The 26,801-nt window shown below is 36.3% G+C and overlaps 1 pseudogene; it reads right to left on the reverse strand.

The window, feature by feature from the left end:
• Positions 1-26,171, reverse strand: LOC133763060 (acylphosphatase-2-like; annotated as a pseudogene).
• Between the last annotated feature and the right edge of the window lie 630 nt (positions 26,172-26,801).

Consider the following 26,801-nt stretch of genomic DNA (forward strand, 5'->3'; position numbering starts at 1 on the left):
TTAATATCGAATTCTAAAGTTGGAGTATTCAAGCTTGGAGATGGTTTTTTTCATTAGAAAAGTTTGTGCAGTCAATGCGAGAACTAGGACTCTCAACTTTGCTCAGCCAGGATTGCATAGAATTGATTTTGTCTTCAGGGTCTTGAACTTGACCTGTCACAATGCCTTTGCTGGTATTCACCCAGCCAACCAGTTCTATTTTCTTGGCTTCACCCTCCGTGTACATTCTGAAGCAAAACCCTGCACTCTCCTGAACACTTCGTAGCACGGATTTCAGTGGCCAGTGGTAGACATGGTGGGGCAAGCCCTCTGCCGAGAAGCTGGAGCAGGGTTCGGTGCGTGGCGACTGCAGCGGCTGAGAGAGAGGAAAATGCTTTATTAAAAGATGAATTTCTCGTAATCATAACCTCTACTCTACCACCAATGGCTCTACTCCCAACCTGTGTGTACTGATGGTCCTCTTCCCCACTTAATGCTGTAGAATTGTTCAAACCTGGTAAATGCCACTCTTAGGATCATTGGTTACTATCCTCACTCTGTCTTTTATGACCTTGTCTAAATATGATCAGAGTCGGCAAACTTGGAAGGCTTCCATAACCTTGGCAACTCATGACGACAGCCTAGGATGGTTACTGGCGCCATAAACTAGAGTGTCAATTTGTTGGGTCAACAACAGGAGTCACTGTGCACTTGCTCCTCATGTGGGATCTCTGTCCTTAATGTGCTGTACATTGTGATTTAATGCTATAACTAGTACTCCAACATTATGTTTCACTTTGTGTTTCTATGTGGGTGCAAACTGTTGAAATCTTTATACTAAATTGATCTTCTGTATATAAAGAGAATTGAAAATGAATCTTGATGCAAATGTAAGGGGAGAGGGAGTGGGAGAGGGGAGGGTTGCAGGTGGGAGGGAAGTTATGGGAGGGGGAAGCCATTGTAATCCATGAGCTGTACACTGGAAATTTATATTCATTAAATAAAATTTAAAAAAAGATGAATTTCTCACCTAGTGTTTCTTGCCTTCACTCCTTAGAGAAGGGTGGGGTTTCTCTCTCACAGGACTACAAGAAAAGCAGGGCCAGCTGAGGGCCTTTGGGGGCTGACGTACTAGGTCTTTAATGACTGTAAGCACCCATCCCTACTCCACTAACACATGCTTCCTGGTTTGATTCTTCCACTCATTTTGATTATATCAATCAAGGCAAGAATTGACCATCTGATACCAAATTGCCACTCTCATATTTCCCACTGGAACCCACTTCCACAATTCCTCTTTGATCCTTTTTGTTCCTCCAGGCCACTCCAAGTCGAGGGTGACAAATTCAACAAGGACATGGGATTTAAATTGAGCTGGCAAAAGTCATGGCAGTTTTGCAGGGACTGGCATTTTGTCTCAATTCCTTCCTTCTGCCAGAGGATGCTTTCTCTCTGTACTAGAAAAGCACTGTCTTCTTGCTTTGGACTGTGACTGATGTGTGATGTAGCAAATTCTTTGGCCTGTTCGTTGGTACCTGGGTGGGTTATTTTCATGCTCTACATGTACCAAATGTTGCTCAGGATTCCTAAGATCAAAATCTACCCACTAAATTCTATAAAAACCTGTGGACACTATAAAGGCAACTAATATGTTTTGAAAAGCAAGCGTAACTAAAAAATGAGACTGGCGAGGAAGAAGGTAAAAGGAAACTTAAGTGTTAAACCTAAAGTACAAATTTAACATTCTCATCTGGTTAAGTAACGATTTTTGTGACAGCTGAATAAATAGAATTAAAATTTTCATTTTGTGTAATTCTGTGGAAGAATGCCTAAAGCATAGTATACAATGGCAGCCTAAACCATTATACATTTGTCATCAAGAATCATGCTTTTCCTGTTTTACCTGGTTAATAAGGACCTTAAAATTAATTTGCCTCTCTTGGGAATTAATGTTTAATCTTTAACTCTGCTGAAGGTCTTTGAGGTTGAGGAGATGTATTTTCTGAAGTCTTCACTTTTTACTTGATAGAAGAAAGAGAAAAGAATATTCTCTGCTATGAGGAAGTTTAAAAATATGCAAATTGAAATTTAGTTTATTACACAATAAAATGTGCAAAAACAAAGCCAAAGCTGTTAAATTGGTTTAAAGCAAAGACCTGGGTATAAGTATTATGATTATACTAAATTTGGTCTCTTTTAGGAAGATGCCTTAAATCAGATTTTCATACTTTGTATCTAGAGATGATATTTGTCCTTTTAGGCTACCAGTTATCATTTTATGTAATCTCTAGTACTTTTCAACAAAAAGTCAAGACAAACATTTGCAAACATCACCAAAGGAAGTTATGAGTTATTTTTTCCTACTTTACTAATTGAGCAAATTTTCATCATGACTGATAAGATATTGCCTCATTATACTGCTCAAATTAGCATGATAAAAACCTTTTAGTTCATTCATTTTGACTAAGAATTGTGCATTGGTTTCGGCATTGTGGCACAGCAGGTTCAGCTGCCACTTGTGAAACCTGCATGCCATACTGGAGTGCCCATATGGAGACTGACTCACAATCAAGCTTCCTGCTGATGCACTTGAGAAGGTAGCAGATGATGGCATAAGTAGTTGGGCACCTGCAGCCCCTGTGGAAGTTCAGGAAGGAGTTTGTGGCTCCTGGCTTCTGCCTGCCCTAGAGCAGGCCATGGCAGCTATTTGGGGAGTGAACCAATGGGAGGAATATCTGTTTCTCTCTTCCTTTCTGTTTCTCTTCTTTTGAAGTAAATAAGTAAAAATTGTTAAAAGAAATATGAATCGTAAAAGCATAAAGGGTGGGAGCTGATTTCCAGTCTCAGCTTTCTTGAGTTTTTCCTGACCACAATATCCCCCTGAAACTCACATTACTGTCTATAAAATAAGGCACTTGGCAAGCATTACCAATGCCTTGTTTTCCATTCCTAATTATCGCTAACCATTTTTATTTTAAAAATATAAAGTACCTGTGGCCAGCATTGTGGTTCAGTGGGTTGAACTGCCACTTGAGATGCTGGCATCCCATGTTGGAGTGCTATTTTGAGTTTTGGCTGCTCTCTTTCTGACTTAGATACCTGCTAATGTGACTGTGAAGGCAGTGAAAGGTGGCGCAAGTATTTGGGCCCCTGTTATCTATGTGGGAGACCCAGGTGGATTTCTGGGCTTCTGGATTTAGGCTGACCTAGTCCTGGCCTTGCAGCCATTTGGGCAGTGACCTAGCAGATGGAAGATTTCCCTCTACCTCTGTTTCTTCCCTTCTGTTGTTTTCCCTAACTCTAAATCTGCAATTCAAATACATGAATCTTTAAAAATAAAAATATAAGTGCCAAAGAAACAAAAATCAGTGCCCTGTTTGGACAGCTGATCTAGAGATATGGAAATTCACATATTGTAACTGAAATGCTGATATCCTTGTCTTACATGTAAACTTTGATTTTGAGATAAGGTCATATATTTGGAGTTTGACATAGGATTCTGAAACTATAAACTCTTCAAAGCAGGTGGAGTTTGGAATAGATAAGGATGTTAAAGCAATCTGTCTTGATTAAGGTTTATGGAATACTCAACAGTGTGCATTAGGGTACACTATAGATTTTACTAGAAGCTGATGGATGAGTGAATACTGTCATTTTTCAAAAAGGAAATCACCTGAAAATATAATACTTGTGAAGTATTTTGACATTTACTGTCTTTTATCCTTCAGTAAAAATGCTTAAAGGCTGCATATTTTATATATGTATGGATGTTTTAAAACTATGATGGGATCATGGGGTTGGCATTGTGGCATAGCAGGTTAAACTACCACCTGCAAAGCATATGGGCTCCAGTTTGAGTCCCAGAAGCTCCATTTCAGATCCAGCTCCCTGCCAATGCACCTTGGAGGGTGGCAGAGGATGGCCCAAGTACTTCGGCCCTTGTCACCCAATGGGAGACCGAGATGAAGCTCCTGACATCAGCGTAGCCTTGCCCTGGTTATTGTGAGTACTTGGGAGTGAACCAGAAGATGGAATATCTATTCTCTAACTTTGCCTTTCAAATAAAATCTTTAAAGTCATAATAGAATTTTATTAGTCTTTTAACTTCTCTTCATTACCTGTGAACTTGTTACAAAATACTAGAATCTAGATTCTAAATCTTTTCTGTACATGCTAAGAATCTTCAATAAACAAGATCCACAATTTGTGCTTTTATTTATATGTTTATATTTTACATAAAATTGTATATTTATGGAGTATCTTTGATGTTTTGATGCATGCATATATAATACTCAAATGTAAATTTAATCGGCCTCAATGATCTGTTATTTCTTTGTGGTGAAAATATTAGAAATAACTTCTAGTTTTTATGAAATATACAGCATATTGTCATAGTCTGTTACTCTACTGTGCAATAGAACTTTTCTCTTGTCTGACTCTAACATTGTACCCACTCTTCCTTCCAGATTCTCAGTCTAAGTTCATTTTTCTCCCTCAAGTGAAAATTGTTTAAAAATATATTCCTTTTTAAAAGATTGAATGATTTTATTGGAATGTCAGTTACAGAGAGAGAGGAGGGAGGGAAACATAGAGATCTTCTATCTGCTGGTTTACTCCTTAGACGACTGCAATTACCAGAACTGGGCCAGACAGAAGCCCAGGAGCTTCATCTGGGTCTCCCAAGTGGATAGCAGTGGCCCAAGCACTTAGATTCATCTTCCAATACTTTTCCCAGACTATTAGCTAGAAGTTGGATTGGAAGCAGAGAAACCAGGACATGAACTGGTGCCAGCATGGGACCTTGGACTCACAGGCATCTTTACCTGCTATGCCACAGAACCAATCCTCCTTCTTTCTTCTTACTTTGCCCAATATTTTACTCTGTGAGAAGCAGAACTTTAATTAGGGATAACAGACCAATCTCCCGCAGAAAAGAATTCCAAATAATTTATTTAGATGGGTTAATTTCTACCTCCTGACAGGAACACTATCTCCTATTTCCTTGAGCATGGATGGTACTTGGTAGGAGTGCTACCAATAATTCAGAGTTGAAGTTAACTTTGAGGGAAGAATCAAAAATATGTAATTACTATAATTTATAGATAAGGATCCTCTTAACCTCATTATTTCACCCCAAAGTGAAGACTCAATCTCTGCACAACTCTCCAGTCATAATTAAGATAAAACGAAAAAAATTTTTACAGCCCTTATCCCTACTGTTGAGAAAGTGTTCTAGTTAATACTATTGGTTGAACTCTGTAATTAACACATATTTATTCTTAGGTGTTGAAACATAACTGAAAAGTGATCCCTGTTAAATATAAGAGTGGGAATAAGGGAAGATATGTACAATTTGGGACATGCTCAAGCTGACTTGCCTCAAATGGTGGAGTTAGAAACATGTCAGGGGATTCCAATATAATCCCATCAAGGTGGCACATACCAATGCCATCTCACTAGTCCAAGTGATCAATTTAAGTTCACACTTGATCACACTGATAGGTCTAAGAGTCAAAGGGATAACACAAACAAGACTAGTGTCTGCTAATACTAACTGATAGAATCAAAAAGGGAGAGAAAGATCCAACATAAGCAGGATACACAGCAGACTCATAGAATGGCAGATGTCCTAAAGAGCACTCTGGCCTCAGAATCAACCCTTAAGGCATTCGGATCTGGCTGAAGAGCCCATGAGAGTATTTTAGGCATGGAAAGCCAAGACACTCTGGCAAAAAAACAAAACAAAACAAAAAAACAACAACAACGAAAAAAACACCTAAATGAAAGATCTCTGTGAGTGAGATCCCAGTAGAAAAAACAGGCCATCAAGGAAGGAGGTACCTTTCTCTGAAGGGAGGAGAGAATTTCCACTTTGACTATGACCCTATTGGAATAAGATCAAAGTCAGCAAACTCAAAAGGCTTCCATAGCCCTGGCAACTCATGACTAGAGCCTAGGGAGATTTCTGATGCCATAAACAAGAGTGTCAATTGTTAAATCAACAGGAGTCACTGTGCACTTACTCCTCATGTAGGATCTCTGTTTTTAATGTGTTGTTCAATGTGAATTAATGCTATAACTAGTACTCAAACAGTATTTTACACTTTATGTTCTGTGTGGGTGCAAACTGATGAAATCTTTACTTAATATATACTAAATCAATCTTCTGTATATAAAGAGAATTGAAAATGAATCTTGATGTGAATGGAATGGGAGAGGGTGCGGGAGATGGGAGGGTTGCGGGTGGGAGGGAAGTTATGGGGGGGGAAAGCCATTGTAATCCATAAACTGTACTTTGGAAAATTATATTTACTAAATAAAAGTTAAAAAAATGGTTTTTTCTTACTATTTGTTGAGTTCTTAGTGGAGGATTAAGCTTATGATTATAAAATAAAATATGTCATTGTAAAAAAAGGAATAAAGGAGGAGGAAGGAGGGTAGGATCAGAAGTATCACTATGCTCCTAAGTCTGTATATATGAAATACATGAAATTTGTTTGCCCTATATAAATTTTAAAAATGAATAAAACTGGTAGGACTTAGTAGTAAAGCTCAAGCTTGTGAAAACATTTAAAAATAGTCATATAGGGCAAAGTAGTGATATTTATATTATGAAAGATATGAGTCTGCTGAAATTTGTATACTAATAAAAAAAATCATTTGCAGCGTAGAAGAAACAAACTTAGAGAACAACAATTAAGAACCCAGATTGTATGTAAAGCAAAACAACATGTCTAGACTTAACTTCTTTTCATGAGACAGCTACATTTTACCAGACTTGTGTAAATTCAAGGAAAAAGTCCTAGAAAAGGAACATAATTCTAAAAGCACATTATTATAATAAATTCTAATCGATGTTACCAAAAGAATGCATGAGTTAATAGATGGCATTTTTTTTCATTATTTGAGATAGAATCAAACTCTCTGCTGTTTGATTTTTGGGTAGCTGTAGCAAAGCTAGAAGAATGAGCCAGTAAATCAGACAATCTGCTTTGTTCATGGTTTTCAAGGTGGCACGTCGCTCAATTTGTAGAAATATTATGTAGAGAAGCAACATGAGACATTTGTTTCAAAGACGATCCTCAAAATGTGCTTGATTTATGGTAAGTAAATCAAGGTCATCTGGTTTCTATGCAAAGGAGAAAAAAAATCTCTGCAAAGAAAAACAGAAAGACTGAAAGTTTTAAATTATTCATAAAATTGAATGCATTAGAAAACCTATTCCCAGTGAGCAGTATATGTACATCTATTTGTAAGCAGAAATTGTTGGCTCTTCAGAAACATTTTCAAATCATACCTGTTAATTTCAAGAACTTAGAATTGTGTGAAGATCAATGAATGCGAATATTTAAGAACTTGATGGATAATATATTATGTATATATTTATATTTCATTATAGATTCCAAGAAAAACTTTATTGTGATTATTGTTTTCCATCTCTGACTAACTATAAAATGATCCAGTAAGTATAAAAAACTGTATGCTAATAATCTAATTTTTCATTTTTTCTCCATTTATATTTTAATATTAACAGACATAAAATGATACAGATTTTGGGGTACTTTGTGATGTTCTGTTACATGTTTACATTGTATATCATCCAATCAGAATATATTTACCCTTTCAAGCATTTTATATTTATAGTAAAAACATCCAAAATCCTCTTTTAGTTTGTTTATAGAGAATGATACAGTACATTATCTATATTCACCATACTGTAAATTTGAACCCCAGAACTTCTTAACACCTATCTAAACATAACCAATCTTCTCAGTCTATTTTTTCACATATTCTTTCCCTAGTCCCTGTTAACTGCCTTTATATATTTAATTTCTGTATTATATATTATATATAATTATCATATATTTCTATATTATATATATTTAATTTCTATGTGATCATATATTTTGAGTCTACATGAGTGAGATCATGTGATATTTGTCTTGTACTTCACTTATTTCACTTGACACAGTGACCTCCAGTTACATCCTGTTTCTCTTGACAATATTTCACCCTTTTCTGAATAATATTCCATTTTACATACGTACCATATTTTCCTTAACTATTCATTGGTGAATGGACAGGTTGTTTACATTTCTAGTTATTGTAAATACTGTTTCCATAAACATGGGAGTGCAGATATCTCTTAAACTAATGGATTTCATTTCCCTTAGATATACACACAGTAATGGGATTGCTGGATCATAGGGTAGATCTATTTTTAGTTTCCTGAAGAAACCTCATACTGTTTTCCACAGTGACTATACCAAATTTCCCTCCCACTAAGGGTGCGCCAGATTCCCTTTTCACCACATTCTTGCCAGTACTTATGGTCTTTCACCACATTCTTGCCAGTACTTATGGTCTTTTTTCTTTATTTTATAGACGTAGTTGTTTTTTTTTTTTTTTTTTTTTTTTTTTTTGTAAATGGTGATGTAAATCAGTGTCCACAAATTGCAAAACCCATAACATTATGTATACTTCAGAAAATTCAACTTTTGCCTACAGAAAACAACAAAACAAAACAAAACAAAACCTGGTAGGACAAATACAGCATGTGAAGAATATACAATCTTACTGGAATTAAGTGATATCTCCTTGTGCTTTTTGTTTACAATTACCTGTTGATTAGTGATGTTGGGTATCTTTTTATGTACCTGCTAGGCATTCATATGTTTTCCTTTGAGAAATGTCTGTTCAAATCTATTGCTATTTTTAAATTGTAGTATATGTGACTTTTTATGTGTTTAGATTTTTTGCTATTGAGTTTCTTATATTCTGAATATTACCCCTTGCCAAAGGAATAGTTTGCAAATGTTCTTTTCCATTCTGTAAATTGTTTCTTTACTGTTGATTGTTTTCTTTGCACAAAATAGTTTGATGAAATCCCATTAATCTATTTTTGCTTTTATTTCCTGTGCTTTTTGGGTCTGATCCATTCCATCATCCTGAATTGTTTTTTCCTCTGTTTTTTTCCTAATAGTCTGAAAGTTTCAGGTTTAGTTTTATCTTTTTGCATGTGGATATCTAATTTTCCAAACACCATTTATTAAAATAACTATCATTTTTTCCGATGTATGCTTCAAGCACAGTTGTCAAAGATCAGTTGGCTATAGATGCATGGCTTTACTTCTAGGGTTGCTATTCTGTTCCATTGGTCGATGGATCTGTTTTTATGCCAGTACCATACGGTTCTAATTAGTGTGGCTGGGATATGTGAACCTGTACACACAAACACACATATACATTTGCTTATCTGAGACAATTACAGAGAGGGAGAAAAAGGGGGAAAGACTGAGGTTGAGATCTCTGTTTAGTCCCTAAATTGGTCCAGTGGCCAGGGATGGGCCAGGTAGATAGAAATCAGGAGCCTGGAACTCCATCTATGTCTTCCAAATGCATATAAGGGGACTAAGCACTTTTGCCATCTTCTACTGCTTTTCCAGTCGTATTGGAAGGGAGTTTTATGAGAAGCCAAGTCTCTGAAATTGGAACCAACACTCTGGTATGAGATATCAGCATTGCAGGTGGCAGCTAGACCTGCTAGGCCACAAGGATGGCCCCCTCTTTCTCCCTTTAATACAATGTTAGTTTCATATAAAATATTCAAAACAGTATATATTTTTCAAGCTATTGCAAATAAGAAAATATCATGTGAAAATACTCGCTAAGCTACAGTACGAATACACACATGTAACCATTGTTGAGCTAAATTAACTTACTGGGGGAATCACTGCTATCATTTGTCCAGTGATAATTATCATATTAGAAATTTGTTCTGCTTTCTGAACATCCATTCCTATCCTCTTCAATTAGGAGACCATGGACTTTCTTGAGAAAGTTAGCCTCCTTCTTAGATTTGATATTGATAATACTATCTATGAAGATACTCCATCTACCCATTATCAAATGTTAGATGAATGATGTTAACAGTGGCAAATAGGACCTGCCTCCAGGAATGTTTACACTGAATAGTTAAAATCTGAAAACAATTGAATTTTGTTTCCAAACTATTGCCCTAGAGGGATTGGCCTTCATTTCCTACTATTGCAATTGTTAGTGCTGGGTAGTTGTTGTTGTTGTTGTTGTTGTTTCTGTTGTTTCTAGCCCTGCTCCTCAAGTCTCCTTCCTCAATTCTGTGAGTCATGACAAAATTGTCTGACATAACTTATTTGTAATTAATTAGCCAGTTGCTTGGTACTAGAGAAGGAAATTTCTAAAATTCTTCTAAATGAAAATCCAGCTTGTCTCCTGCATATACATACACAATTTTTCTATTATTTAAATTAGTCAAACTATATCAAGTTTGTGTCTGTTCATTTTTGGATGGATAAATAAGTAGATCTAGGCATTAGTTACAAATAAAAACATACATGTATAGAAACTCAGATATAATTTTCACTTGAGTTTTGTTATGCTCTCCAGCTTCTCTTCCATTTAGAGTTTACCTTTCTGTGGAAGAAATAGTAGAATAGAAGAAAATTGTCAAACTGTAGGTCTACATCCGTGTCATTTTTGAGACTAGCTAGAAAGTGCAGAGGAATAGTAAAGACGAAATAATGCATCTCACTGATACAAGTTTTGATTATGCTTTGCATACTAAATTGTGTGTGAGCCCCTGTAAACATAGTAACTTATCCCATTCATGTAGGGTCTGCAAGGAGGCAGATAATAAAATGATGAATAGTAGGAAGATGCTTTAACTTATCAAGCTGTACTTGGGGAGAAGGAAGAGGGCATACCTATCTCTTCATCAATTTATCATGGCAGAAAGAGAAACTGTATTCAGTATAATCTTAATGTCTGTATTTTTATCCAATGTTTCATTTCAAAAGTGGCGATTCAGAGAAATGGTGGTTTGTCATTATAATACTATCAGGTAACTGGATAAAACTATAATTGTTAATTGACAGGAATACACATTTATTTTAATGTGCTGTAAGTGGGAATCTAATAAGATGATTTAAATTCCTTCCAGTTTTATAAAAAAAAAAAGTGGTTGGTTTCTATCTCCTCAAATGCTTCATCTTTGGAGACTTAAACAATCTAAATGGAAAAATTGCTATCTTCTTCTAAACTTGCTTGGAGAGGTAATTTTTAATAAAAAGAAATATTACAGTGGTAGGGCAGTGACCTCGATTTCTCTGTATTCTCTAGAGCATCTAATGCAGTATAGGCAATTGGTGGATGTTCATATCTATTTCTTGGCCAGTCTTGTCAAAGTATTGGCTTGAGATGTCTTCATGAAAGTATTTTGATTACACCTAAAATGATTTTTAGGAATAGTCCTTGAGGAAAAACTGTACAATGCTGAATAGTGAATAGATTTAGCAATTCAAAATGCTGCATTTTCTTTTTGAGTCTTTTATTCTTGAAAGTGAGAAAACATCAGCCATCACTGTATTTCATTGAATATTTATACATCTGCTGTTATGCAAACAAGAACTCCTCTGTGGTGTTTGATACTATGCTTGAAAAATCAGCTTTTGGATATTTTATAAGATATTTTTGCTCAATGAAAACATTACCAACAAATAAGGTAGACAGAGACTATGAAAAATGCTTGGAGATGTGTACACAAATGGAATTTATTATACATGCATGAAGATGCCAAATCATCAAGTTGAGCACACCAGGCCTACTGGTTTCACAACACTTGGAAGTGGAATGTTATCCTTCACATTATTTCTATTGCTGTTATTATAAAACTATAGTTTAATTCTTTAAATATCTTTCCAGCAAATCAAAATTGGACTGCTTGTCAAAGTATGTTATGGATGAGGGTAAAGCACATACTGGCAACAAGTTAGATAAGTGGATTCATGTGCATAATCACTTAAGAATTTTCTCATTTTTCAAAGGGATCCAAATTAACACTGTGTATTTGACATAAGCTATTGTCTAAGTGCAGGGAAAAAACAACACTAGCTTAATTTGTACCAGGTAGTAATCAAAGCCCTAGTTAACATTTTTCTTAGTGGATACTTTTTGATGATGCTGACTAATTTCAAGCACAAATATTAGGTGTAGAAATTGAATAGTTAGAATCTACTTCAAAATTCAGTCTTTACCTATTTTTAGATTAAAACATGAGTTACTGTAGAAAGAATTTTGTATGCTGCTGCCAGTAACACACTTTCCATTTCCATAAGACAAGTATTGAATTTACTATAAGGTAAAACATTAACAATCTATTTTTGTTGGACTATTAAGGAGACTTTGCTAAGTATATAGACATTTTTTGAAGCTTGTCAATAATTGCACTTATTTTTGTACTAGGTAATAAAGGAAAATCATTTTGCTACATGAGAAAGTCTACACTGTACTTTTAATCCCCTGGCACTAGGTTTGTTGTTATTTTGAAAATTAAAGGAATCATTATATAATGTCAAGTTTGGGATGGATTCCTGTTTTCAAAATACTAATAAAATAGTTGGCTATATTATTGAATAATTGCTTATTTCCAGAATTAACAAAAATGCTGAGAATATTTTAAAGATAATTTATATAGTATCTGAAACTTTCATTATTTTTGGAAAATATAATTTTAAGTTATGCCATCAAAGTCTAGGGAAAGCTATGCAAAACTGTCGTATAAACATAAGAAAGCACTTACATTTGAAAATATATCAAGTGATTATTTTTCTGTCTTTGAGGTATATTTTGATGTATTTGAAAGCCTAATGATTGCAGAAAAATAAAACTAAGCTCATGTTTGCAAACATCATTCCCCAGACTTCAAAGTATGAGACTGACATATTGTAAATTATAATTTGGCCTAGCCCGGCTTCCCATAAATTAGCATTAAAATGTACCTTTGAAGAAAGTAAGCACCATAGTCATCACTGATTGTTTAGGACACATGACTATAATTTCTCAGCTGGAGGGCAGTTTTTAAGGGGAATGGACATGATAGAAGAATTAGTTATGGGCTTCGATGGCCTTCATAGTCTCTGAATAAGTCTCACTGTGCCTGTTTTCTGAACCTATGATTTAGAGCTTATCTGTATATATAAAACTCTGAGATCTTTGAACAGAAGTCAAATAGAAGGTGTCATGGGACAGAAAAGAATTATTATTCAGAAAAAATCTTGCACGTTGCCATTTATCTGCTCATCAATTGATAAGTAACAAAACAAGAGAATGTGTTGTTTTCGGCATACTGATGATTTTATTTTTTTGGCGTTAAATTTCTCACCACTGCTGGCCCTCTTAATCTTGTTTATTTCCCTCTTTTTCACTTAAGCAAATACAGTGTTGGTGGTCCCAGAAGGCTGCACTCATGATTTAAAAACTGCATAATGCTTATTATTGTAATACATGTGTGTGCATGTGAATAAAAGATCCACCTAGGAATCTCTCAAAATAGCAAATCTGTTAAAAAATCAAGATGTTCTTGCAGCGTGTAAATGGTCTTTATTTTCCTTCAAAAAGATCACTTGAAACATAAATGGATATTGAAAACATATAATTCCAATCACCTGCAGCTCCACTTCTAGGAATCTACTCTGGGAAATGTGCAATTATGTAAGAAAAGAATGTGCTCATCATGTCTGTTTCAGAGTTGCAAGCAACAGTTAAATATCAGAAGCAATCTTGATGTCCATCAGAAAGTGATGTACTTACATATACAAATATTAAGGAAAATGTACACATTCATTAGAATTCATAAATTCATTAAAACTGAATTTGGATATGAGTTAAACCTATGGAAAAATTTAAACCATTATAGGGTGAAATATTGAGTTTGAGAAAATCACGTTCATATAAACTCTTAAAATATAAAAATATGTACATTTACTTTGTATATATACAGGAGGACTTTAAAAACTCCTTGGAAAAATGAAGTTAAGAGATAAATTTGTTTTAGTACAAAAGTTTGAAATCCATATATCGATTTTTAAGATACATATTTTCTGCAAATATTTTAAAATTGCACATGTATGTGTGCACAGGCACATATGCATATATCAAAACAGGGACTGGATGGATAAATTTTAAATATGTAATGGAAGCTTCTAAACAGGAGTTAAGTTGGTTGGAATTGAAGGAAGTAGTTAAGTGAATTTTACTTCTCTGCTAACGATTTCTAGTGTTAATATATTCACATCAGTCATGAATAATTTTTTTTTTTTTCTTTTGACAGGCAGAGTGGACAGTGAGAGAGAGAGAGACAGAGAGAAAGGTCTTCCTTTTGCCGTTGGTTCACCCTCCAATGGCCGCCGCGGTAGGCGCACTGCGGCCGGCGCACCGCGCTGATCCGTTGGCAGGAGCCAGGTGCTTCTCCTGGTCTCCCATGGGGTGCAGGGCCCAAGCACTTGGGCCATCCTCCACTGCACTCCCTGGCCACAGCAGAGAGCTGGCCTGGAAGAGGGGCAACCGGGACAGGATCGGTGCCCCGACCGGGACCAGAACCCGGTGTGCCGGCGCCGCAGGCGGAGGATTAGCCTAGTGAGCCGCGGCGCCGGCCAGTCATGAATAATTTTAATAGATGTTATATAGGGTTATACTTGCACATGACATAAATCCTGAAATTTACTGTTATGTAAAGAAGGTAGAAACTGATGCATTTATGCCATGAAATGGAAGGTTATCCAGGCTGGTATTGTGATGCTATGGTGCCATCAGAAACCCAGCCATCAAATTTTTTTCTCTGCCATTCTCAGAATTCTCATTTGATTCATGAGATAGTTATTGGAGTTCTAGTTGTTACTTCATAAGTCTACTTTAGCAACAAGAAACATGATCAATAAAGGTATATATCTAAGAATATGGACAAATCTTTTTCTGTTTCATTACCCAGATTTAGTGACACAGCACAAAAAAATGCTAGGGCTTGCTAGCAAACATATCTAGCTTGCTCTCATAAAACTTGGAAAGAATGGGCATCAGAAATCAGTTTGCCTAACTAAAGTTAGATAAAAGTAGTTGAGTGAATCAACATATAGACAATACACACAAAATGAACAATACTAACTTTCTGTAGTGGTATGCATATGCATTGTTACATTTTTGTACTTTAAAATTTTCTTTAAAATATATTTATCTTTGCTTTTAAAAAACTGTTTCAGCCCAATCACTTCCGTGTTTTATCATATAGATAATAAAACCTCCTACCACATATTTTCAAAGAAATTATCAAGAATTTACAGGAGCTTACAGCATGAAGCTGCCATTGCTGTGTACCAAGGAATTATGAATAGCTTCCAATAATGGATGCAATGGATGCCTTTAGTTCCAAAAGTTGTGTCCAAATAAGTCTGTCCTTGTGTATGTTTATTTGATTTACATTACTTTTGAAGATGATAAGCAGGGGGAAAACATGATCGGAGAATGGAGAGTAAAAATGTGTGTTGTAATTAGAGCAGTTATGATTTCATTCCTTCAGTTGAATTATCTAAATGGTCTTACAGCATGTAGTCAAGGGAAACATCTTAAAGTTTCTAAAATTTGCTGTACAGATGCCATTCCCAGGAGCAGCAGCCAAGCATGCTCCTTTGGGTGTTAATGACCCCAGTAGCAATGAGATGCAGGCAGAACACTACTGGAATTAAGTGCGCCTCTCTGAAGACACTTTTCTCCTAGATGCATAAGCACAAGGGAGATTGATGGCTATAAAATCCAGACTCTCATCTCTTCATTTCCTCCTCTTGTCCCCAAAAACTCAAGGGGAAAATGAAAACTACCCATTGGGATTATGGATTTTTGGTTGAAAATGATATTAAATGCTATTTTTTGTTAGATACTTTTGGATTTATTTTTCTCTCCCTCTTTCCTCCCTCTGTCATTTCTCCCATCCCATCCCTTCCTTTACCTTTCTATTTATTTAAAAAAGATAAAGATACAGCTAAATCTAGTCCCCCTATTTTCCCCTTCTCCCGAAGGTGATCATGCTGCACAAAAGAATATTTTTTATTTACATAAAAAGATGACAAACCTCTCAATTTGCTTTTTTCACTTACTGTACTTTGCAAATGAATCCATGTCCAAACATCCAGTTCTTAGTTTATTTCACTTAACTGCTGTGCCTTTAAAAAGGTTGTGTTTTATTACTTTCTCTATTGATATTAATATATGTAAATGTTAATGTTATAAATATTTATGTATTCTAGTATCTTTTATGTAGCCAGTCTCCTGTTTAGAATTAGACAGATTATATAATTGAAGATTTGGCACACTTGAGTACCAGATTTTGTCATATTTTTAAATACAGTAATTTTTATGATTAGATAGGATGCCTTTAGGTCTATAACTTGGTCAAGAACCTCATCATATTTGTGAATAGTATTTATGATTTTGGTCAATGACACTTGGTACTATGTCAATTTTTTTCATGAATGTTTCCATTATTTGCAGGCAGTCTAATTAATGGTCCAATGGAATGTATTGTGTTTTCTTTTCAAAATCATCTATCAAAATCACTTGAATGAGCTTTTTACATTGATTTGAGGTGATAAAACTAGGATATACTTCTCTAAATATACAGCTTTAGGGCATGTCCTTCTAGCTAACAATGTTTACAATTTTGTTAGGAAAGAGTTAATTCCATATATTTGGATAAAGATGTCTTATTGATGCACAAAAATAATAAGTATTCAAACTTTTATATATAATCAAATGAATGTCAGGATAATTTAGGATAATTAAGTAGCAATATTACAACTAGAAATATAGCCAACTAACTAACCTTGAAAACTTCCACCAAAGTGCAGATACATGTATATTTTAAACTAAATATGTTCAATTCCAAATTGAAAAATTAGTCAAAATAATCCTAGTAAAAAATGAGCAATCTGGAGATATTTAATTAACTTAGATAAAGTATTGATTAAAACATTTTTTGAACTCCCTGTGAAAATGTATGCTATACTTAATTATAATTAGTGAGTTAATATAGAAGAAATAAAAGACATTCCAGGGCCAAAAGGAATCTGAGATTAAATATAAACATAAACTAATACAAAGAATTTATCAGGTATGCATTGGTAATATGAAATGTGTAAAAATTTCCATTCTGTTTATAGGTATACCCTGCTTATCTCTCATGTATACACAAATGAATCTTACCAATATGACCACTATGACCATTATTAAGTCAAGCAAAACAAGTAGACCATAAGAGTTAGTTTTCAGAAAAAGAGCCATTGTTATATACTTTTTAAAGCTGGAGCATATGATATTGGCTAACAAATGGGATTTAAAGTGTTTCATAGATATAGTAAGAGATTTACAAATATAAAAACTAAAATTACCTTCAAAACAGTATTTTGAGATAAAGACTATAATTATTTTCTTTTTAGAGACAGAATAACTGAGAATAGAGATGTTTAGTGCATTGGAAAATTTCTTCCAGCTACTAAGTGATGGGAGCAAATTGCTAACTCAGTTTGTGCCATGTGCTTTGCTCTTACCACTTTTATTATGAATGATTGTGGGCTTATTCACTGGGCTGGTTTTAGAGAAACCTGTGAAGAGATCACAGTGACAACATTGTAACTTACTTATCACTTATGAATGTGTGTTAGTTATTGTGCAAAACAATTTATATTGTAGCCATGTTTACTCTTTATATAGATCCCCAAAGACAGGTATATGTAAATTAAGAAACACGCTCAAAGGGATAGAAAGGTTGTTTTTAATATATTATACTTTTTTGTCTTTTGTGCCTTGTTCTGTGCTTTTCCTGCTAGATCTTGCTGTCTGGTTGCTATTTACCAAACCCCAGAAAAGTCAGCATCATTTATTTAAGATTGCCTGGAAGATGTTGTCTCAAGAATGCTTTAACTTTAATAGTGGCTTCCTGAAAATTATAAAGTTTTATGATCCAAAAATCAAGACATAATGGGCTATGAAGGTGTGAAGACAGGAGCTCAGTTTTTGGGAATGGAAGATTGGAAAGGGGCAAGAACAACTTTGGACTACCCTTTATTTTTCACTTATTTGAAAGGCAGAGTTAAAAAAAACACATGCACATACACACATATGATTCCATCTGCTGATTCACTCCCCAGATGGGCACAACAGACAGAGCCAGGCCAAAACCAGGAATCAACTCCATCCAGGTCTACCATGAAGGTGACAGGGGCCAGGTACTTAGGCTACCTTCTGCTGCTTTTCTGGGCACATTAGCAGGAAGTTGGATCAGAAGTGGAACAGCCAGAACTCATACTGCTACTCACATGAAATGTGGCATGGCAGGTGGTGGCTCAATAAACTGTGCCATAATGCCAGGCCTTGGACAACCTTTTGAAACCAATCCAGGTAACTGTTTTTTCATTTCATTCTGTTCCAGTTAATAAGCTTTTGAGGCTGAAATGAGACAGGCACACATGTAAGGGTATTTTAAAATGTTTGTGTGCTGGTATTTTGCCTATTGGTAAAGAAGCTCATGTTCCACACCAGAGTGCAGAACTGCCAGCTTTGGCTTCTGACTCAGCCACTTCTTGCTACTGCAGACTCTGGGAGGTGCAGTGGTAATAACTCAAGTGATTGGGTTCCTGCCACCCATATGTCAGATCTGGATTGAATTCCTGCTCTTTGGCTCTGGCCCCACCCAGGGTTGTTGTGGGCATTTGAGAAGTAACCCAGCAGATGGGAGTACCTTCTCTCTCATACTCTGCCTCTCAAACAACACAATTGCAGAAAAATAGAATTAAAATATGAGCCTATTTTGATACAAATTTTTAAATGCATATTATCCATTCAATATTTAATATTATAAATTTTTATGAACTTTTTGTAGACCTCTCAAGTTTATATATTTGAAAGTATTTTTACCCTAAAATTAATATTTTTCATTTCTATGTAAGTTTTGAAGTATGTTCATGCATGCATGTGTATTTGTGTATACATATCTGTATACATAGATTAAAAACTCAGATATACATACATCTATGTGTATAAGTACATGAGTATATTTTGCATAGTATATATAGATATGTACATGTGTCTATACATTCCAGTTATGTAGGTGTTGATACCTGTAATTTATGTATTAGAAGACAAACATGTTTTGCCAAGATCTGATAGCTAACTAGGGTTAGGTGAGTGTGGAATTAAATCATTTGAAACTTTCCTGGGGCCGTCTCTGTGGTTTAGCGGGTAAAGCCACCGCCTGCAATGCTGGCATCCCATATGAGTGCCGGTTCAAGTCCTGGCTGCTCCATTTCCAATCAAGCTTTCTGCTATGGCTTGGAAAATCAGTAGAAGATTGCCTGAGTTCTTGGGCTCCTGCACTCACGTGGGAGAACTAGAAGAGCCTCCTGGCTGCTGGCTTCAGATTGGCCCAGCTCCAGTTATTGCAGCCATTTAGGGAGTACACTAGTGGATGGAAGACGTTCTCTTTCCCTCTCTGCCTCTCTCTGTTTCTCTCTGCCTCTGCCTTTGCCTTTCTGTAACTCTGCCTTTCAAATAAAATAAATAAATCTTTTTTTAAAAAGCTTTCTCAAGAAATTGGACACGCCAATTTGTATATGTGTCTCATTTGTGAATAGGGCTTCAGGCTTCAGATGTGGGAAATATTATGAGCTTTTTGTACTAAAAAGAGAAGAAAATGAAAGCAGGTAGAGTATCTCAAATTTCAGGCAATGGATTTTTAAGACTTAAGAATAGATTACAGAAATATTTTAGAGAAAGGGTTAATGAAATAATGAACATTAGCAGTAAGGGAGGGGGAAGACACGAATATCCCAACATGCACATTTTGGTTGCATTTAAATGGATCCCCTCTTCCTACAGACATAGGAAGTAAGATGAATATCACACTAGGGATCTGATTGAAAGAGTGGCAGAGTGTTAAAGGAGTCTAGGGTCATAACACGAGAAGTATAGAAGTCCCTGCTTTACCAGGGATCTACGCAAAAATCTCACTTCAGGTCAAGCATGGTGAACTCCTAGTAGGACTGTGCTCACCCGCCTTTACATGGCTACCGGACTTCTCTTGTTTACAAAGCTGTTTAAACTATTATAGGTCATTTGAGTTTTTAAGCAAATTTTAAAAACAGCTTCTCAATTTCCACAGATATTCCCAGTAGTATTTTGATTAGTGTGACATTAAATTTAGATCAATTTAGGGAAAGTAGACATTTTAATATTTACTCTTCCAGTCAATGAATATTTTATCCATTTATTTAAATTTTACATCTCTCAGCAATATTGTTCAGTTTTTAGACTCAATGTCTTGAACATATATTCCTAGATATATCATCCTTTATGTAATTTGAATGTTTTAATTACCTAGTAAAAATACAATTAATCATAGATATTGACTTCAAATACTGTGACCATGCTAATTTATTCTGAGATTGTTTCTGTAGATTTCTTATGATTGTTGATGTAAATAAGCATGTTATTGCCAGATGAGATCTCTTCCTCCTTCCCCAGTATTACTGCCGTATTTCACTGCCTAAATATTCTCAGTACAATGACTATCAGAAGTTAAACAACCTTGCATTTTTCCTTATCTTAAGGAACAATCATTCAGTATATCAGAATGTTTCATATTAGCTGAATAGAACTGTCAAATTTTATTAAATCAAGGAAATGCTCATTTTCTAAGTGTACTGAGAATTTTGACAAAGACTGTTTTCTATATCTATTGAGTTGATCTTGACTTTTTTATTCATTAACATGGTAAATTATGTTATCAATTTTACTCACTGGATATATTTTGCATTCTAAGGTTAATTCCCATTAACCATAATATATTCTCTCTCTCTCTCTCTCTCTCTCTCTATATATATATATATATATATATATATATATATATATGTGTGTGTGTGTGTGTGTGTGTGTCTGTCTATATTTGACTTTCAAATATTTGTGCAGGACTTTTATATTTGTGGTAATGAGAGCTACTGGTCTAGAACTCCATACAGGTGTCTCACATGAGTGACAGGGACTTGGGCCATCTTCTGCTGCGTTTCCAGGTACATTAGCAGGAGGCTAGATTGGAATCAGGGTAGCTAGGAATTGAATTAGCACTCCAATATACCTGTAGATATATGGTGCAGCAATATGTGATTTGAGATTCCTAACCATTATGTTGTTGAAACTTGTACACTTTTGACCTGCTAGGGTCCATTCCCAAATGTATGATTTTCTTCTTTTTTTAAGTTTTATTTAATAAATTTAAATTTCCAAAGTACAGCATAGGTTTACAATGGCTTTTTCCCCCATAACTTCCCTCCCACCTGCAACCCTCCCATCTCCCGCTCCCTCTCCCATTCCATTGGCATCAAGATTCATTTTCAATTATCTTTATATACAGAAGATCAATTTAGTATATATTAAGTAAAGATTTCAACAGTTTGCACCCACACAGAAACATAAAGTGTAAAATACTGTTTGAGTACGAATTATTGCATTAATTCACATTGAACAACACATTAAGGACAGAGATCCTACATGGGGAGTAAGTGCACAGTGACTCCTGTTGTTGACTTAACAATTTGACACTCTTGTTTATGGCGTCAGTAATCTCCCTAGGCTCTTGTCATGAGTTGCCAAGGCTATGGCAACCCAAATGTATGATTTTCATTTTATAAGCCCATTGAGGGAAACTCTGAGCCAGTGTAGAACAGACATCCCAAAGATAGCCTACTCAAGGAATGTTCAGGCTGAGCTATTGATGTCCTGACTTCTGTTGAACATTGGGTGGAGGCTGCTCCTCTGGGGTGCTAATTTGTGGACTGATGCACAAGCAGACAAGGTGAAATCGAATGTTCAAAGAAGGCTCTCTATCAAAAAAAATGCTTTTTCTTGCCATCAGAAGTTGGGATTTGATATGTTAGAAGTAAGAAAAAGAGATGGTAAGTGGAATTTATGTAATTACATGATATTTATAGATATTCAGTTAAATCACAATTATCACAAAATTTTTAACTTTTAAATATTTAACATTTAAAGTAGAAATAAATTATCCCAGTTCAAATTCTAATCAACAAAATTGGGTATGTAACAATGTTTTTCAGCATTCACTCTGCTTGCTTCTCTAAGTATAATATTTTTATCACTTTCCAAAAATTTTGAGTTACTATTGGACTTAGGCATATATAGAATCACATGCATTTTATAGTTTTATTTTTTGGTCGTTGTGGGTCCTCACAATCTAAAAAAGGAACATAGCATCCTCTCTCATTCTTCATCTATATTTTTATATAGATATAGTTGCCAAGATAAACCCTATGTTCAGATGTTTATATATATATATATAGTTTATATATATATATATGTTTATATAGTTGCCAAGATAAACCCTATGTTCAGATGTTTAAAAGCTATTGGAATTTATTTATCATAGCATCTGCATTTTATATATTAAAAAATTGTCCCTTTATATGTAATCACTATTATTTTCCTTATGTGTATGTTTTGAATTGTAAAATGTTTAATTTATACATTGTTGGATATGTTGACATTTTGTTTCTTACAAAAGTTTCTTTCATGACCTAAAGTTCCATTTTTCTTCGATTTATGTCTTAAGTAAACATGTGAACTGTTTATTTTTGCATAAAGTAAAAAATCAAGTACTTAGACCCCTGCAAGTCATATGGAGGACCTGGATGGAGTTGCTGCTGGGCTTTGGCCTGCCACAGCCTCACTGCTGTGGCCATTTAGGGAGTGAATCAGTGGATATAAGGATGGAAGATCTGTTCTTCTCTCTTCCCTCCTTCCCATTTTCCCCCTCCACCTCTCCCTTTCTTCCTCTTCCTCTGTACTGCTCTTACCCTCTCCCCCTTTTCCCCCTCTCCTCTCTTCCTCTTCTCCCCCTCCTCTCCTCTCCTTTCTGCCTCTGCTTCCCCCTCCCCCTCTTCTCCCCCTCCTCTCCCCCTACCCCTCTATTCCTTTTCCTCTCCCCCTTCTCTTTGTTCCTTCTCCCCTCTCCCCTCTCTCTCCTCTCCCCTCTCTCCCCCTCAGCCCTCTCCCTTCTCTCCCCTCTCTCCCCCTCTCCTTTCTCTTCTCTCCCCCTCCCTCTATTCCTCTCTCTGTCCCTCACCCTCTCTCCCTGTCCCTCTTCCCTTCCCCCATTCTACTCCTCTTCCCCCTCCCCGTCTCTCCTCTCTCTCTCCTCTCCCATCCCCTCCTCCTCTTATCCTCCCTCTCTCTCCACTTCCCCCCTCCTCCCTTTTCTTCTACTTAGAGTTGGGTTAAGTATATGGTCATTAAGTATACTGAAAATAGATCATTGTAAACATTAAGAGTAGAAATCCGAGAGGGAGGGGGAGGAAGGCTTGGAGCATGGGTAGGAAGGAAGGTAGAGGGGAAGTGCCACTATGTTACTAAATCTGTATATATGAAATACCTGAAACTTGTATAACTTAAAATGTTATACTAAATATATATATATGTATATATAGACATATATTTATGTGTAAGTTAAAGAATGTTATACTAAAAAAAAAAGATTGTTCATTTTATAGCTGAAAATCTTTTTTTTCTCATCTTAGTTGCCAAGATCGAATTTTCCAATGTAGGGGATCCCTTAACTTAGGAAATGTGTTCCTCCTTGCTGCACCCTGGGCCCTGGGCCAAATCATGATCACTCTAGGACTTCCCATCATATGATACTCTTTCTTTGACCATTGCCATAGAAGCAGAACTGCTAAAAGGTTCCTGAGATTTTCTGTTCTGTTAAGAGGAGAATGATACTGGTGCTACCTCTTCTCACACTGTCTTGTCCAGGACTATGGCAAGATACTAGAAGTTGTCATAGTGTGAATTGCTGTGACAGAAAAGCTCTGAAGGTTGTAAAGTGGTCATTATAATCACAGAGATAATATGATCTGTTGACTGAATCACTGTGTGCCCCAAACTAACTTTGTGAAAGAGTCATTCAGAACAGACTATGATGTCAAGGAGTTAATAATTTAATACATTGCCATTTTAAAGCATGTAAAACTGGTAGCCTTATAAAAATATATCCAATGGTGGATTCCATAGTTTTCAAAACTTTGATTTCAACCCTTTTGTGATTAGTTGTCGGGCTATAGAACCCAGATCTTGTTGTTGTTTTAGGGACTGTGTTTAGGATCGAGGGCAAGCAGTCTCTAAGGATCCCTGCCTTTTGGCAGTCATAGCCTTGTGTAATCCCACCTCCCACCCTGCACTTGAGTGTGAGCTGGGTTTAGGGACTGACTTGTAGACAATAAAATTCTTTAGAGGATATGGGTTATCATTTCTGAGATTGGGTTCCAAAAACACCAGTGCTTCTGTCCTGGGGAATCACTCACTCCCTTGCTCACTTCCCCTGCTGTGCTGTGAGCTGCCTTATGGGATGCCTGCATGGCCAAGAATTTAGGTTCTGACCAGTGGTGAGCAAGAATCTGACTTTTCTTTTTTTTTTTTTTTTTGACAGGCAGAGTGGATAGTGAGAGAGAGACAGAGAGAAAGGTCTTCCTTTTGCCGTTGGTTCACCCTCCAATGGCCGTGCGGCTGGTGCGCTGCGGCCAGTGCACCGCGCTGATCTGATGGCAGGAGCCAGGTGCTTCTCCTGGTCTCCCATGGGGTGCAGGACTCAAGCACTTGGGCCATCCTCCACTGCACTCCCGGGCCACAGCAGAGAGCTGGCCTGGAAGAGGGGCAACCGGGACAGGATTGGTGCCCCGACCGGGACTAGAACCCGGTGTGCTGGCGCCACAAGGCGGAGGATTAGCCTAGTGAGCCGCGGCGCCGGCAAGAATCTGACTTTTCAACACTTCCATGGTCAAGCTTGAAAGCAAAGCCTCTCCCATTAGGGCCTTAAGATAACTACAGTCCGGTCAACACCTTGGTCATAGCCTGAGATTTTTTGCTTCCTGTGCAAAAGTAGAAAAATCACAAAAAAATGCCATACACCTGCTGGTTGTTAGTGTCCTAATTCACCACTTAGTCTTCCTTTATTCTGTCTTTCTCATTTGGTATGTAGTAGTTACTCATTAGCACACAAATATCCTTTATTTTTTAATTCCTTCTCATCTATGTTAATTTGGTAAAATTTTGTATTCAGTAAGCACAACTGTAATGAAAATAATAAAATATTATCTCCCTTTTGGATATGGTCTTTAAACAGTTGATGATTATTCAATTATGTCTGCTCACCATTCAAGACTTTTTCTTTTTCCTCATAGAGAGATGCATACTTAGCAATTGCAAAACTAAACGGGATACAATAAAATTATGTGACAAGGATTTCAATTTTATAGTAAAATGGCAAGTTTCTTACGGAATTTTTATATTTCTTTAGAGATTTATTTATTTATTTGAAATGCAGAGTTAAACAGAGAGAAGGAGAGGCATAGAGTGGTCTTCCATCTGCTGGTTCACTCCCCAGTTGGCTGCAATGGCTAGAGCTGCGTCGATCTGAAGCCAGGAACCAGGAGCTTCTTCTGGGTCTCCCATGTGGGTACAGGGGCCCAAGGACTTGGGCCATGTTCTACTGCTTTCCCAGGCCATTGCAGAAAGCTGGATCAGAAGTGGAGCAGCCAGGACTCGAACCAGTGCCCATATGGGATGCCAGGACTGCAGGCGGCGGCTTTACCCGCTACGCCACAGTGCCGACCCTGAAATGTTTATATTTTAGTCTTCATCTTAGAACCTAGAAATGCCAGTTATTAAATGATCGTTTCTAAGCTAAAAGCCCACCCTTTGTATTCTTCCTGGGAGTCTACCAATACATGCCTTCTTTGCCAATTGACTGCCTGCTGGAAACTGACAACAGAGACAGCAGAGCAAGTGTGGAAGCAGGAGAGGGGAGAAGCAGACTTACCCATCCAGGTTACTAGCTGGTCTTGTTATTACTTCAGGTTGGTCCCTTATTTGGAGCAGCAACAGTTGCTTCTAGTTCCCAGCATCCTTGCCATTGTCAGAACCAGTCTTGAAAGCAGTGCAAGGGCTCACCCAGTTGGCATCCCTTACATTACATCTTTGCCCAACCATGTTGGGGTCCAAGGTCCAGAGATTCCTAACATTAGCCTTGCCTTGTCATCTCCTCAGAGTCAGGGGCCTAGGACTGTAAGGTCCTACCCCAAACTGCTGTGTTCTGCTTCTTCCCTTTGATCCCTGAGATGTAGGAATCTGCTTCTTGCAGTTATTATCTCATTCCCCACTACCTTGATTTTCTAACATTGTTTTGAGCAATTTCCTTTATAGTTTTTTTTTTCTTGAAAATAACTGCTTTAGTTTCCATTTTCTTACCTGGACTGTGGCTGGTACATAGTATGGTAATATAAAGACTTCAAGTCTGTAGTAAAATAGTAATGTAAGTTTTAAAGATATGTCCTATTAGCTTTGCCTTGCACATTGTTTCCAAAAGTGTTTTGAATATTCAGCACGAGTCTTGAACAGAAATATCTATAATGATAACCTCTTCTGAGGAAAATTTTAAATAGGCTGAACAAAAAGGCAATGAACTGTTTCTTCATGTCCTCTGTGATTCAGAGAAAACCCTTGCCATTCAGATCCATTCTTTGAATTTATACTTTATGTATTCAGCACCCTACTTTGACAGGTTTTATGTACTGTATTCCTTAAGCTGTATCTTTTCTATCTCTGAGAATCATGAGCTCCATTTTTGTAAACTATAACTTTGATAGCAACAAGGTATCAAAACATAAAAAAAAAGTTCATGGGAAATAAATATAAAAGACTATTTTGTGCCATACTTTTTCATAATGTCCAAAAACTTTTTAATTTTTATTAATAGAAAGAGAACAGATTTCATACATTCCATAGGGAAAGTTCCAAGAAGACAACCGTACTTCACTCACTCCCCTGTTCCTCTGCAATCCACATCTCTTGTTCCCATGTATTCATCATTTTTTGCAGAGACATAATTTTAATTCACT

This window comes from Lepus europaeus, chromosome 1 (assembly GCF_033115175.1).
Source record: "Lepus europaeus isolate LE1 chromosome 1, mLepTim1.pri, whole genome shotgun sequence".
In the NCBI taxonomy this organism is placed as follows: Eukaryota; Metazoa; Chordata; class Mammalia; order Lagomorpha; family Leporidae; genus Lepus; species Lepus europaeus.